The following is an 8,881-nucleotide window of genomic DNA, read 5'->3' as shown; positions in this document are numbered from 1 at the left end:
CCACTGGTATGCTTTGCTACTAATCTACTGAGTCAGTATCAAGGGTCTCAGTTGCTGATCTGCTGTGATTGAAACCCTCCAACTGGCTTTCCCAGATACTGTCTGAGCTTTGCATCCCTTTTCACCCCAATGAAACTGACCTTTCTTTTTTTCCCCAGTTATATTTAAAAAAACATTTTTTTTGGCTATACATGTATAGCCAAATTGCTTTTTTTTTTTTTTTTAACATTTTTTTTTTACATATTTCCTTATGAATCACTGAGAGAGAAAAATCAGAACAAAAGGGGAAAACCACAAGAGGGGGAAAAAAACAGAAGAAAAAGGAAAAAAGTGAATATAGCATGTGTTGATTTACATGAGACTGACTTTTGTTGAAGTGCTTCCAACCTATCTTGAACTGAAAACTTGTTTCATTCTGTCTCTCTGTGAGCTGTCATTCCAGACTCTTTTCAGAGGCTTGGTTTCATGTGGTTTTTGAGAGAAACTAAAAGAGCTTGAGCAGCTTACTGGTTTTACTCTGCCATATTGGCTCCACCCCCTGGAATTTGAGTTGAAAATGAATGTTGAAAATTGATTTTTCCATGTAATTGTGGAGAAATAAAATATTAAATTCTTTAAAAAGACACATACCAAGTGAAGTGAACGGGAGAACATTGTACTCAGTAACAGGAAAATTCTACAGTAATCAACTATGAATGACTTAGTTATTCTCAGCAATACAATGTTCTAAGACAATTTTAAATGACTCATTATGAAAAATGCTATTCACTTCTAGAGAAAAAAACTGATGGAGTCTGAATGAAGACTGAGCATTTTTTAAACTTTCTTTTTCTTGTTTCTTTGGCGGGGTGAGGAAGGGAGGGTTGATGTTTTCTTTCTCAACATGACTAATATGGAAGTGTTTTGCATGATTGCACATGTATAACCTATATCAAATTGCTTGCATTCTCAAGAAGGGAGGAGGGAATGAACATAGGGAGAAAATTTCAAACTTAAAATTTTCCAAAAAAATATTTTTTTAATTTTATGTGTAATTGGAAAATTATAAAATAATGAAGAAATGGAATGTTTGGTTATTTCAAAATATAAGGAACAGCTCTTGTTGCAGCCTTTCAAAGCTTCTAAAATCCAAGGAAAAATCTGACTTCTGCCTTCCTAGTCTGAAGTCTGAAAGTGCCTGACTTGGGTTTGGGTTTGAGCGTGAATTGTAGACTTGCCCAAATCTAGAGTTCCAATAATATACTTTTTGACTCAGCTGTCTGCCAGCTGGAAAGCTCTGATAGTTCAGGGAATAAATAGTCCAAGGGGACTTTGGACTTGAACTTGGTGGGACCCCTGCATTGTTGTTGTTATTGTTTGCTTTCAGTTTTAAAGAGTACCATTGACATCAAGGGATGATGGCTTGGCTTGCAGGTGAATTGGATTTAAGTGAAGAAGAGTTGTACAAAACCTTACTCTCTTCCTGAGTCACCGGTGTCCAGTGGCAGGACAAAAGTCAAGAAAACTGGCAATGGCCCAGGATACAGTGCATGACATTGGTGTCTTCAGTGCCCAACCAAGCTGTAAGTACAATTATAGCAATTGGGACAAATTGTTCTCATCTGCCCATTCTGCCAAGGAGAATCTTAACATGCTCGATGGTAGACATCATCTTCCTAGAGAATGAGGTGGTATAAGGAGGATAGTAGCCCCAAGATGCTGGGGGAAATGTTTGTATACTTGTTTTTGCTATGCCTTTAAAGTAAATAATACTCTGTCAAAACTTAGTATTAAGTAGTTAAATGAAAGTGGGATGCTAATCACTGGGCCCTAGAAAAGGGGAAACACAATTGATGGGGGTATGAATCAATTTGAAAAAAAGACATACCCCCCCAACTCACTCAGAATATTGGAGAACTCTTGGGAGTGAATGAAATGTAAGAGATCTGTCCTTCAGACATGGGGCCAGAGAAAACTTAAATTATCGAAGACTATGGGAAAATCATATTAAGGACTGTTAAGGTCAATTCTGAACTTTTTGGTTCCTCAATTTGCTTATTTCCCATGATATACTCTACTATAGCTACACACAAAGATGTTCATAGCCTTGACTTGCCTTCACCCACAAAGGTTCTACTTCCATTTTCATGAACTCTGAAATTCCTTTATTTGGCCTTAATTTTTTTGTAGAGATATATTTTGTTTTGTTTTGTTTTGTTTTGTTTTTTGTTTTTAACTTTACAATTCTTTTAGCTACATCCCAGAAATTTTGTTATATAGTTTCTTCATAATAATTTTTTAAGAAAATTTCAGTAGTATTTCATTTTAGTTTTCATTCATTTCTGTAAGATTTTGAGTTCCATTTTTTTCCTCCTTCCTCCCTTACCTCCCTCTTCTCCAAGGTAGCAAGCAATCTGATATAGGTTATGAATGTACAATTATTTTAAACATATTTCCATATTAATCATGTTGTGAAAGAAAAATCAGAACGAAAGGGGAAAATCATGAGAAAAAAAAGCAAACAACAGAAGGTGAAAATAGTATCTTGGATCTGCATTCAATCTTCATTGTTCTCTCTCTAGATTTAGATGACATTTTCCCATCCCAAATCTATTGGAATTGTCTTGAATCACCACATTGCTGAGAAGTACCTTATCCATTATAGTTGATTATCACAGTCTTGCTGTTATGATATACAATGTTCTCTTGGTTCTATTCACTCAGCATGAGTTCATGTAAGTCTTTTCAGGCCTCTCTGAAATCAGTCTGCTCATCATTTCTTACAGAATAAGAATCCATTACATTCATATGCAATTCTTTGTCACCACAAAAAAAGCTGCTACAAACATTTTTGCACATGTGAGTCCTTTCCCTATTTTTGTGATCTTTTTGGAATACAAAATTAGTAGTGACATTGCTGGATCAAAGAATCATTTTTTCTATGACTTGTTCTTTGACCCACTCATTATTTAGGATTTCATTTTTAAATTTCCATTTGGGTCTATGTCTTTTGTTTATGGCTCCTGAACCAACTACTATTTTTATTGTATCATGTTCGGTAGTGGATACATTAACTATTTCTGCTTTTTGACATTCGTTTACAATATCGCTGTGACCTGATATATAGCCATTTTAAAAAATTCTATGTAGTATTGAGAAACATGTATGTTCTTTTGTTTTCCTATTTAGGAGATACTATAAGTCTTTCACCACTAGCTTTTCCAACAATTTGTTCAATTCCACATTTTCCCTTTTGTTTATCTTTTTGTTGAAAGAGTGATATTAAAGTCCCCTGTCACTATTGTGTTACTCCCTTCTAGTAGTGCAGGTAGTATTTATTTCCTTTATGAATTTGTATGCTAAGGAATTTGGAGTGTATAAGTTTATTACTGATATTGGTTTGTTTTCTGTGGTGCCTTTTACCATAATGTTTCGTTTTTATCCCTTTTTAAGTTTTTGGATGTTTGTCTTTGTTTTGTCAGATAGAATGATTGTAACTCTTACTTTTTTTGGATTTACTCAATGCATAGTAAATCTTTTTTCTATTCTCTCAGTTTTTATTTTGTGTATGTCTTTGTTTTTTAAAAGTGTTTCTTTTAAGCAACAAATTGTAAAGCTTTGTTTTCTTATCCAATCTGCTTCTCTTTTTTGTTTTATTGGATTGTTTAATCCGATAACATTTGTTATGAGTTATTTTTATACTTTTATCAGTTTATCTTTAATATTGAGTTTTCTTTTTCAAGTTATGATTTTTCCTTTTCTATAAACACAGCAATATAATTTTTTTCCTTTTTTAATTGTTTTATTCTGGTTATACATGTATAATAACGTTTTAAATAAACATTTCGTTATGAATCATGTTGGGAGAGAAAAATCAGAACAAAAGGGAAAAACCACAAGAGGAAAAAAACACAGAAAAAAGTGAACATAGCATGTGTTGATTTACATTCAATCTCCATAGCTCGCTCTCTGGATGCCGAAGGCATTTTCTATTTAAAGTTTATTGGGATTGTCTTGGATCACTAAACCACTGAGAAGAGCCAAGTCTTTCATAGTGGATCATCACACAATCTTATTATTACTGTGCACAATATATTCCTGGTTCTACTTATTTTGCTCAGCATCGGTTTGTATAAATCTTTCCAGGCCTTTCTAAAATCAGCTTGTTCCATCATTTTTAATAGAACAATAATATTCCATTACCTTCAAATACCATAACTTGTTCAGCCCTTCCCCAATTGATAGGCATCTAGTCATTTTTCAGTTTTTTGCTACTACAAAAAGAGCTCCTGCAAACATTTTTGCACATGTGGATCTTTTTCCTTCCTTTATGATTTCCTTGGAATATAAACCCTGTAGAAACACTGTTGGATCAAAGGGTATGCACAGTTTGATAGCCCTTTGGGCATAGTTCCAGATTGCTCTCCAGAATGGCTGGATCATTTCATAACTCCATCAACCATGTCTAATGGCCTTTTTTCAATCTTCATCCTTCCTGACCTCTCTGCAGTTTTTACACTGTCAGCCATCCTCTCCTTGATTCTTTTCTTCCTAGGTTTGATTTTATAGCTTTTTTCTTTCTTTGTTGTTGTTTTGATATTGCCCTCTCCTGATTCTCTTCAGTCCTACCTGACCAGTCTTTCTCAGTCTCTTTTGCCTTGTGGAAGTATATTTAAAAAGCAAACAAATACCTCCCTTGCAGTTTCTCTAAAAGTATTAAGTAACATTTCTCTGATCTAAAACTCTTTTCAGACTTTTCCCTTTAGGAAAAAGCTAAGGCCTTTCCTAGGGAAATGGATTAATATTGATAACCAAACTTGTGCAAGTAAGATCATTGTTTCTCTACCCATCTAAAAATGGTTTTCATCATTATTTCCTTAACAGTATTGTCTTATTTTTCATTCAAGGTAAAGATATTGATCACAAGAAGAAACTCTTTTTAATCCTTAGGGAAAGAGAAATGAGCATTTAAATAGCATCTATGTTGCAGACATTGTGCTACATTTTTTCCAAATTTTATCTAATTCTGTCTTCACAACACCCTTGAAGGCATTATTTCCACTTGCCATTTGAGGAAACTGAGGCAAACAGAGGCTCCATGATTTTCCCAGTGTCACACAGTATATAAGTGTCTAAGGCAGGTTTTGAATTCAAGTCTTCCTGACACCAGGCCCAGAGCTCTGTGCCTTTAATTCTCTGAAAAAGAATTGTCCAGAAAAGAACTGAACAGTTATTATTCTGAAATGTTATTATATTTTAACATGTTGTCTTCTTTCCTCGTTCAAGGTTTCATAGTGTTTTGGGGAAGAAAGATATGTTCGATGGCACGAGAGACTGTTGGTTTGGACATTTTTTTTTCTCTTTAAGGTAGAAAAGGTTTGAATATTGATTAATATTTTATTAAATAAAATAATTTCTATCAGGAAAACCTAAGTCACACAGTGCTATATTAATATGAATCTCTTTTCTCCCACTGTTTAGTGTTGTTTAATAAAAGTCAGCATCAGCCCTAAGACTGCTTCTCTTTGAAAGCCATCCATGGCCAGTGATGAGACCCCTTTTCAGTCTCTCACTCTCTTGGAAAAGGTATGCCCCAGCCTTGCTGTCTTCTGACTGGACTCACAAAATCTACCTATTTGAGAGACACGCCAAGTGTGTCATACATTACAAGGAGTATGTGTACATGGCTGTGATTGAACTGGTAACCCACCCATCTTGGATATTACATGTGGGAAGCCAGTAGAAAGCCTTCTTTTGCAGCTTTAAATCCCCTATTCACACTGGTACTAAACCAATTTTAGCTACTACCAAAACACTGACAATTCAGTAAGGGATCTCTGATGACAAGGGAAGTTGCATCTCAACCCTTGAGCAGGGATGCCCAGTAAACTTTCTTTCCTTCTTCTTGTGCCGGGCAGCAGATCTCCTGGGTATACTGACCCAGTCCATCACTATGAGCACAACTGTTCCTAGCCACAGTTCTCAGTCCAGAGACTCCTAGCTGGCTGAAAAGGATATGTTTTCACAGTTTTATACTTATTTTAATGTTTATCAGTCTTTTCTGTAGTGAGAGAGAGAGAGAGACAGAGAGAGAAAGAGAGAGAGAGAGAGAGAGAGAGAGAGAGAGAGAGAGACAGAGAGACAGAGAGACAGAGACAGAGACAGAGAGAGAGAGAGACAGAGAGAGAGACAGAGAGAGAGAGAGAGAGAGAGAGAGAGAGACAGAGAGACAGAGAGACAGAGACAGAGACAGAGAGAGAGAGAGAGACAGAGAGAGAGACAGAGAGAGAGAGAGAGAGAGAGAGAGAGAGAGAGAGAGAGAGAGAGAGAAAGAGAGACAGAGAGAGAGGAGAGACAGAGAGAGAGAGAGAGACAGAGAGAGACAGAGAGAGAGACAGAGAGACAGAGACAGAGAGAGAGACAGAGAGAGAGAGAGGAGAGACAGAGAGAAAAACAGAGACAGAGACAGAGAGAGACAGAGAGACAGAGAGAGACAGAGAGAGAGAGAGAGAGTCCTAAAGGAGTGACTGATTGATGATCTTAAAATCACCAGGCCCTCCACTGTAAAGGGGTAAATGATCACACGATCACAAAGATCTTCATTCTTCTTCTCCCTCCCCTCTCCGGCCACACAGCGTTCAATTTCTTGCTCAGTAGATGCTCCTGGTCGTTTTCAGTGTGCTTGACTAAAATTGTCTACAGCATCTTCTTTCCTGAGAATTACTGAGCTGAGAAAATGAGGCTCCAGATGTCTCTGTGCTCCCAAAAAGACCAGGTTCTCTGCTCTAAGGGTAGAAAGAAACGTAGGCTCCTGAGAGTCAGTCAATGAGCTTTAAGAACAATTCCTCCACTATATGGAGGAATTTTAGAAGAGGATCTGCCATATCAAGGGTGATGGCTTGGTTTGCAGGTGAATTGAGTTCAAGTGAGGCAGAGTTGCATAGAGTCATCAGCCTCACTCTCTCTTCCAGAGTCAACAAAGTTCAGTACCAGGACAAAGATCAAGATGACCAAGATGACCTGGGATGCAATGGATGACCCTCGGTATCGTGTTTGACCAAGCTCTAAACACTCCACAGTACCTTCATCGCCACTGGAACCCAGGAATGCAGCTAAACACTGAATGTCCACCTTGGAAAAAGTTAGGGGGGCCTCAAACTGGGGAACAATGTCTCTATCCTTGGAAAAGCTGACATTTTAGCTCATCCATCTGAGAATTAAAACATGCAAATTCTTGAACAACATGATTAGACCACAAATTTTTCAGAGGCTTCTCCTTTAATCTAAATCTCTGGAGTTTTGGTTGCATGAATAAACGGAATGTTTGTATCTTATCTTGCCTATGAGTTTATGTTCAGTATAAAAGATGCTCCAGTCCATAAACTGAACTGAAGTTCATTTAAAAGGTTTTCCTCCAATGATCCCAAAAACAACATAGAAAAAAAGGAAAGAATTAAAAAGGAAATTATAGTTTACAATGTCATGGTGTGGATGTGTGAAACTCAATTTAAAGATAACGAGAAACTATTAGGGGCTCTTAAAAGTAAAAAATGCTAAACATACAACTCTGCACACTTTTATTACTTCATCTAGAACCCAGATGAATGACTTTTAATTCCTCATCTCATTCTTCAAAAGCAAAAAAACAGAAGAGTGATTTTTTCACTTAAACAGGGACCGTGGAGGGTCCTCATTTTTGCCAGCTATCAAAATCTCTTTCAAGGGTTAACTTAGAAAAATAAAACAAAAGTTTAAAAGCCATGAAACTATTGTATACAAATGTTTTTGATTGCTTTGCAACATTTGGAGGTTAGGTTCTCCTTGATCAGAATTCTGTGATTGCTTATCCAAGCAAGATTAAGTCTGGAATAGTGAGTACTCTTAGTTTGGTAAATAACTGTCTAAAGTATTCAAATGTAACTCTTCCAGATTATGAAAGCAGTATTTTGCATGTGGTACACAGTGCTGCTGACCTTGGAATGTTTATCAATAGATGTTGCAATTGGGCCTGAATATTGCCTTCTCTGGGACTTGAAGATATCATTCCGGTACTGGAAGTATTGTGAAGGTTCTTCTATAAATGAATATGAAAGCTGTTCCCAGGAATTTAGGATTAAAGAAAGTTTAAAAAAAAAAATCTTAATAGAAAAAATTCAGGCCATAACCAAATTCTGGTGTTTGTTAAGCACACGAAATCTTCGCAGAGGAGTTTTTCAGAAGTCTGATCCAAGGCCATCCTACTAATGGCTGGCCAGGCAATTTAGAGAAAGGAGATCTAGGCTGGCAGAACAATTATGACTTAATGTTGTTGTTGCTGGAGTACAGAATTTTGGTTGGGGATAAAAAACATCGGTTGAAAATTTGTCTTGAATAGCTCAACAATGTACTTGTAAAAATTGTAGCTGCCTCATCCACCATCTAGGTAACATAATCTTAGAATCAGGAGGATCCAAGCTCAAATCTGGCCTCAGACACTTAACACTTAATATTTGTGTAACCCTATGTATGTCACTTAACCTCAATTGCCTCAACAAAACAAAGAAACAGGACTTCTTAAACTTTTGCCACTGGTGACCCCTTTTCTGCCAAGAAATTTTACATGACCCTGGGTATATAGGTATAAAAATATGTACGCAAATCAAATATTTACTAATACTAAATCATAATTTTGCAAACTCCCCATATGGGATCATGAGCCTCAGTTTAAGAAGCTGGGATCTATAATAAGATCAGAATAAAAGAATAAAATTCGATGATATTTGCCAAAAGCTTTGCAAACCTTAAATCATTTTATACATGCTAGCTATTATTATTATTATTATCCCACCAAACACATCATTTTGGGAAACTAGGCCAAGACAGAACCAGCTACGTGGCTTAGGAAATGGCTCTTGGAGTCAGA

The 8,881-nt window shown here is 36.4% G+C and overlaps 1 long non-coding RNA gene across 1 annotated transcript; it reads left to right on the top strand.

Moving 5' to 3' along the window:
* Window positions 1-867: 867 nt before the first annotated feature.
* LOC141548755 (uncharacterized) lies at window positions 868-7,394 on the top strand. The gene is made up of 4 exons (XR_012484046.1): window positions 868-1,562; window positions 5,266-5,346; window positions 5,461-5,565; window positions 6,951-7,394. It is a non-coding gene; the product is annotated as an uncharacterized LOC141548755 (long non-coding RNA).
* Window positions 7,395-8,881: the final 1,487 nt, after the last annotated feature.

The sequence above is a fragment of the Sminthopsis crassicaudata genome, chromosome X, assembly GCF_048593235.1.
Source record: "Sminthopsis crassicaudata isolate SCR6 chromosome X, ASM4859323v1, whole genome shotgun sequence".
NCBI classification, from domain to species: Eukaryota; Metazoa; Chordata; class Mammalia; order Dasyuromorphia; family Dasyuridae; genus Sminthopsis; species Sminthopsis crassicaudata.
Note: the sequence above shows the minus strand (reverse complement) of the source record. Positions and strands in the feature narration are given on the sequence as shown.